This window comes from Passer montanus, unplaced genomic scaffold (assembly GCF_014805655.1).
Source record: "Passer montanus isolate IOZ18808 unplaced genomic scaffold, ASM1480565v1 scaffold4, whole genome shotgun sequence".
Lineage (NCBI taxonomy): Eukaryota > Metazoa > Chordata > Aves > Passeriformes > Passeridae > Passer > Passer montanus.
The window spans coordinates 1,383,954-1,390,638 of record NW_024368818.1 but is presented as its reverse complement, the minus strand read 5'-3'; positions in this window follow the sequence as shown (position 1 = coordinate 1,390,638).

Below are 6,685 nucleotides of genomic sequence, written 5' to 3'. Positions count from 1 at the left end.
GTTAAAAAGCAGTCTTGTCATGTATCAGTTCACCTGTGTGCCAGCTGTCACCCTTCCTGACAAGAAGTGGGGTACCTCGCATTTTCAGTGATTGTTTAGGAAGTCCTGCTCTGGCAAATTAAGGACATGCAGCATATCTGGTGGTTTAAGTGTTGCCATAGGTGATAAAAGTAGATACCAAACATTCTTTCTGCTTTTTCTCTTTTGTTATAAATTGTTTATCCTTGAATAGAAAAGAAGAAAACTTGACTGTTTGCCCAGATTTGCAGCTGTTCTCTAAAGGGAGGAAAAGATCAGCAGCGAATTTGGAAGTTACTCTGCTGGCACCATCTCTGATGGTGCAGTGCAGTGGTTGAATTGCGGCTTCAATGGACTGGAATCCCAGTATAGGAATAAAGTTTATTTTTACTCAGCCTAGAGCAGAAGCACATATTGGTAGTGACTCGCTGTGCGTTCCCACCATGGAACTGTAAATGGTGTTGAGGAGGAGGAGTAGAGGGGAGATGAGAACTGTGGAGGGAGGTAAAATTGGTAAGGTGCTGCTAGAGATGGTTCCTACCTCTGGGCCTGGGGCAGCTGAGGCCGTGGTGAGGCTGCTCTGAAAGGATAGCCAGAGCTGCATGCTGCCAGCAGATCTGCAGGCTGGAAACCCTGTGGCTGTGGGCACAGCCCTCTGCCAGCAGGAAGTGCTTTGTGCGGGGATGAGCTCGAATGTTATGATGGGAACAAGAACCCCCTGTTTTTCATCACCGGTGAGAGCCAAGAAATACAAGATCAAAGAGGCATCAAGAAATGACACGACATAAGCTGGCTGAGGTTAACACACTGGTGGGGCCTGCAGAGAGAACACTTGCATCTGTCTGTCTAGACTGATGCTCTGGATAAAGCCAGCAGGATGGAAATCCTTAAAACCATGATTTACCAAGGGCCGTAGAAATGAGATTATAAGCTTTATTTTAAAAGGCTAAGAAAATATTCTGAAAAGTCTTGGTTCTTCCTTCCAGCAATGTAGAGACTGTGTGTGTCTTCCTTCTGAACTAGAGACAGGGAGGGTTACACACAGACAGTCAATCCTCTTGTAGGGGCGGGTGGGGACGCACTGTAACCTCTGCTGCTGTTTGTTATTGTTGTGAGTTCCAGAACTGAGGCTAACCAGTGTGCTGCCCTTCTTTTTGGGGGTCACATCAGCCTTTACTGGACCTGATGTGAAGCTTCTGTTAATGTTCTCCTAGGTCATGTAGTCTGTGATCCTAATGCTGCTGGGAAGGGGAGAGGAGAGTTCTGCTACTCCTGCTCTCTTGTTGTTTTGGGGTTTTGGTTCTTTCATATGGGTGCTCTGTTTTAACCTTTGTGGTTTTGCAATGCATCAGCTATTGTAGCTTGTTACCAGAATATAATGGCTGAGCCATATTTTTCAATTTTTTAAGGTTGCCTTGCACATTTAGGATGAGTGTTGTTCAGTTTACCCAAATATTCTCTCTACTTTGGTGTTTAACTTAGGATAAACGAAGAGAGAATTTGGTGACAAAAAGGTGCCTCTGGTGGATTTTTCGTCACCCCTGAGTACATTCAGGGAGTTTAGTTCTCCAAGTGCTCTTACTGTGGCACTTAAATGGCTCTGTAAACATGCCCACATTGTGACCTGGAGAAAAGATCAATCTGACCTTCTTCAGTGCAAGCAATGCTTTAAAATGGTTACTGATCAGGCCTTTAAAAATTATTTTAATATTTGATCTGCCTCTACCAGAGCATTTGATAAGGGTGTTCAGAAACTGAATTTAACTTGGGAACAGGAGTTATCTCATCTGTTAAACCAGTCCTAATGTTGGTAACCTGCCATGGGCAGCAGAGATGGAATGACATTAGTGTCTATACAGGGAATGTTACCATTATAAAACATGACCTCAGCCAGCTACAGGATGGGCTAATGTCCCTGTGGAAGGCCAAGCATAGGCACTTATTCCAAATTAACATAGGAATCAATTGAGTACTTGAAATTTCTGCTGTGTTGCCAGAGGCCCAAACAGAGATCTACAGGACCTCTGCTGGGAGAGTAGAGGTGGCATTCTTTGTACATAATCTTAATATTTTAATAGAATCAGAAAACAGGAAAACCCATTCCAGTGTGGGCAGGCAACATCAAAACATTGCACTCCAAGTAAATAGGTCTCTGTCATTTATCTGGGGACTTTATATATGTTCTCACTTTCCATTTGGGGATTGAGCTGCATTCCAGCCCATGCTATTGTTCTAATCTGTTTGGAAGTTGCCTGTGCCAGGTTTACAGCAGCTGCCTCTCTGTAAATGTGAGCAGTTGGCTCTTATGGTAGCACATGCTGGTCAATCAAAGCTTCTGCACTGTTTCTGTCTCTCATCATTTGAGAAGGTCTTTAATGCAACCTAATGAGATTAGGGTTCATTTGTTCTTGGGTTCCCAGCTAAGTTTTAAAAGGGTAAAGAGCATTTCAGGTCATTGCTTATTCCAAAGGAGGACTGCCATTCCTATCAAGCTGTGGTTCTCTGGAAATATGAATTAGTTCACTAGACAGCTCCAGTGGTCTCACCCTTGTGGTACAATTCAGTACTTCAGCTCTTGCTTTACACTGAATTTCATACTACTGTGTTACCACTGTATGGTATTTATTTTCATGTATATAAACACTTTGTAAATCAAGTGAAAAAGAGGATTGTGTCAAGGAAAATAATACAAGTTGCCAAAAGCCTATCCAACTATGGGAGACTAACACATGATGCTTGTATTTTCACTTTTTTTTTGGTCTCATATGTATAGAAAATGTTAATGATAATATCTATAGTATTATCTTTACCAATACCTCCATTCACATTCTTATCCTGGAGAAAGAGAGGAAAATTGAAGAGGCTGTGTCACCAGTGTGGTAGTGTAAGTAGCCTGAAGCACAGCAATCTATGGGCACTGCTTTCTGAGTGTTTGAAATCTGAGCTGAGCTGTTCAGAGCATCCCTACTGAGGGGAAAATCCACTTTGTACAAAATGCACAGGCTCTTGGGTAAGGCCGATAAACTTGATAGATTTTTGCATGCTTCCTGCTAAGAGCTTCAGCACTTGGCAAATTCTAATGAGGCTCTTTGCAGCTCTGGCCATGTGTCAGCACTTGTAGACACAGCACAGATCCAAATCCCAGAGGAACCAACAGGGTGATGGCTTTATCTTCCTCACACTCTGAGTAAGACTCTTAACCCAAAGAAACCTTCTTAATCTGAATTTCTTGTGACTTTTTTCATTTTCATGCCTATTAATAGATCTATGTTCTTATAAAACATGAGTTAAAAAGGAGCACACTTTATTTTTGAGGTTAATATGAATTCCTCAAAACCTGTAGCTGTGAATGTTTGCTTTGATGGCTGGGAAACTACTGTTACTGTCTGATGTTGATTAAGCATTATTTGTATTTAGAAAAGCACAAATTAGGACTGAAACTAATGCAAAGGTGGAGAAGGTAATTTAAAAGTTACAGTACCAAAGCTATTGTGAAATTCTTAGTTTTATTCCCTTGGATGTACAGACATTTTCATCCTTTAACTTAAAGAACTGGATTGTCCCATTGGAAAATGTTAAGATTTTAGGAAAAAGAACATTTACTCTTTATTTATTTTGTATTTAATAAACTTAACACAGCAAGGTAGGTTTACCATAAATGCTTTAAGATCCAAAATTATGGAGACTGGGCACATTCAAATAGTACTCAACCTGGAGTGCTCATGAATCTCAAATACTCTAATTTGAGTGATTATATGTTTATAATTCCCTCATACACTTTTCTCCTGTTGCTTAGACACAAGACATGTTTTAAATAAGAAAATCAGAAAATATGATTATGGCTGAAAACAAAATTAATATAGGTGACCAGCTGAACATCTCTAATTCAAAGAAGGAGAGAGATGGATGTTTTTTAAGTAAATATGGAACTAGACTATATAAACTCTCCGAGGCCTAAGTGCAATTAATAAAATAAATGTACTTGTAAAAGCAGAAAGATTGCAAATCCTCTTTAGACAGTCTGTATTAAAAATAAAATAAAAATATCAGTGTGGTTTTGACTGGTTCTTGTATATGAAATAAAAGGAACTGAATGTTATTTTTAAGTAGGGAAATGCAAAGGGATGAAAATGAAAATAAAAGATGAGGGGAATGGAGATAAATAGCTAAGTTATTACTACTTGATCTGATAGCAAACCATCTGGCAATATGCTGCCAAATCATTATGTATCATTTATATGACTCAGTGCTAATTAGATGTGCACGGATTATGCAGACTTCTTGTGCCTTCAACATTGATAGAATGTTTTAAAAATATCGCTTACATTATTAGTATGACATGTACTTGCTATGAATTTCTGACAGTAATCCAAGCCATTTTTTCACTAGAAAGTATCCAAAGCACTTCAAAGACTGTTCAGATTCTGACTTATTAAAAAAAAAAAAGAAACAAAACTGAAAACCCTGACATAATATCAGGATCTTCTGTCCAGACACTAAGAAATTAATTTCTTTTGCTTTTCCAGTAACTTTCAGAAAATCTGCTGACTAAGTGGTTAGGCCTGGACAGCATGAAAAATTAACTAAGTACATACATATATATATATATATATATATATATATATATATATATGTATATGTATATATACTGCAGGTTACAGTAAACAGGCTTGGAAAGATCAAGTAATAAAGGATCTTTTAAAAGTGTGTGTTCATTGCACTGTGTCTATACATACACAGATCAAACACTTTTCTTTACAAAAAGAAATTATGCAAGGTATGCAATTTCCCCATTTTTGTTCTCATAAAGTCAAAAATTGCCACAAATTGAGGACTATAAAATTTTCCTTTGAGTGTGTATAGTACCTCTATTGCTATACTTATGATCTATTAGCTATTATAAATATATGTCTATCTTAAATATGCTGCAAATAAACCTGTTAATAAAATATATTCTGAATGTTGAAAACTTCACTGTTTTCATATGAAAGCTATAAAAATCCATTGGATGGAAGATTAAATACTGAGAGTTAAAAATTAACAGGCTGAGTGATTAATAGGTGGAATTGTTTCCTTTTCAAGGAATGTCTCAAAGGTGGTGCATCTAAAACTACAGATTTTTTTTTTTAAGGAAAAAATCAATATACTTAACAAAGAAATATTATGTGCATTTTGAAAAGTGAAGGCCTCTGAAGGGAGCTTGTTTATTTGTCACATGAACATAAGACTTGGTGATAAAAGTGGTGAAAGTGGTGAAAATAAGGCAGCACAAACCCATACTTGCATAATGAACTAGCAAGTGCTAAGAAAGAAGTAATATTTGAAAAAATATCAGAACATTCTAGTACCAGGAAATGGATCTTAACACAATAATACTTTTTCTGATGTGAGTGCTTTAGTAAATATGCATGACTTGGCATGTGTAGTTTGGTATTTACATTTTTAAATAATTTGGAAGAGTTGACGATAGCCCAAAGAGCTGGCAGAATTCTTTACACCATAGAACACATGATCTGCAAAGTGGTATAAACAAACATTTATAGACTGAGAATTACACAAGAAAGAGGCATATGCTCATTAGAGCTTTTTTTTTTATTATTATTTCAGAAGAAGTCACATTATGTTCCTCTAGTAGAGAGGAATTCCAAAATTCCAAACAAAAGTGAGATGTGTACTTTAACAGTAATTGTCATTAATGATTTCCTGTTGAAAATTTTCCAATATTATAAATTCTTTTCTTATAGTTACAGGTGCCTTTCTAAAAAGTTACTGCCCTTTGAACACAGGCTAGATAAATTTTATCAAAACTGCAAGAATTTTCATTTTAGTAGTATAATAGTAAAGTCCCTGCACTGCTGGAAACATGCTGAAACTGATCTCTGTGAGGGGTCCCAGCTGAGAGAGCTCAAAAAGTTAGAAAATGAAATAATGAGAAACTTAGGAAAATGTTGGTAGAAGTGTTTTGACAGCTTGAATGGATTTACCTGGGCTACGCTAATATTCATGTCACAGAGAATTCAAACTGAAACTAAAAAAATATTTACCTGCTTGGAAATTTACCACATCTATTAATCTTATGCCTGAGCCAAGCCTTCACATACAGTTATAATTACTAATAACATTACACACAGCTTGTCGAGGTTGGGGTTTTTTTGTTCTTGGATCAATAAAGAAAAAACAATTTATGTATAACTTCTGGACATTGGGTGGCACCATTGCCTCATGTAAGCCTTCACAGTGTTGGCTCTGCTCCTTTTTTCCTTTAGCACAACTATATAAGGCAAGTCAGAACACAGAACTGGTTGCCTTCTTTCTTCCCTCTCTTTTTTTTTTTTCTTTTTTAGTTTGATTTTAAGTAATCATCTTGCTTTAAATAGCAACGGATTTTTAACCAAGAGCTGATGTTGTGCAGTTTAGGGAAGTGGTGTTTTGATTTCAAGTGCTGAAATGGAAAGATATTTTGTACAGCCAAACTGCTTTCATGTGCACGTGCACCAGCCAGCTTGTGATGAAGCTGTGCACTAATACAAAAAGCAGGAATAGCACTTGTGTGGTTTATTGTCTTTAATAAAATTCAGTTTAAAACAACTTTTAAATTCAGAGCTGATTTGTGTCTGTAGCAGGGCTGATATATCAGATACCATTATGTGCTTCTTAAGGTCAAGAT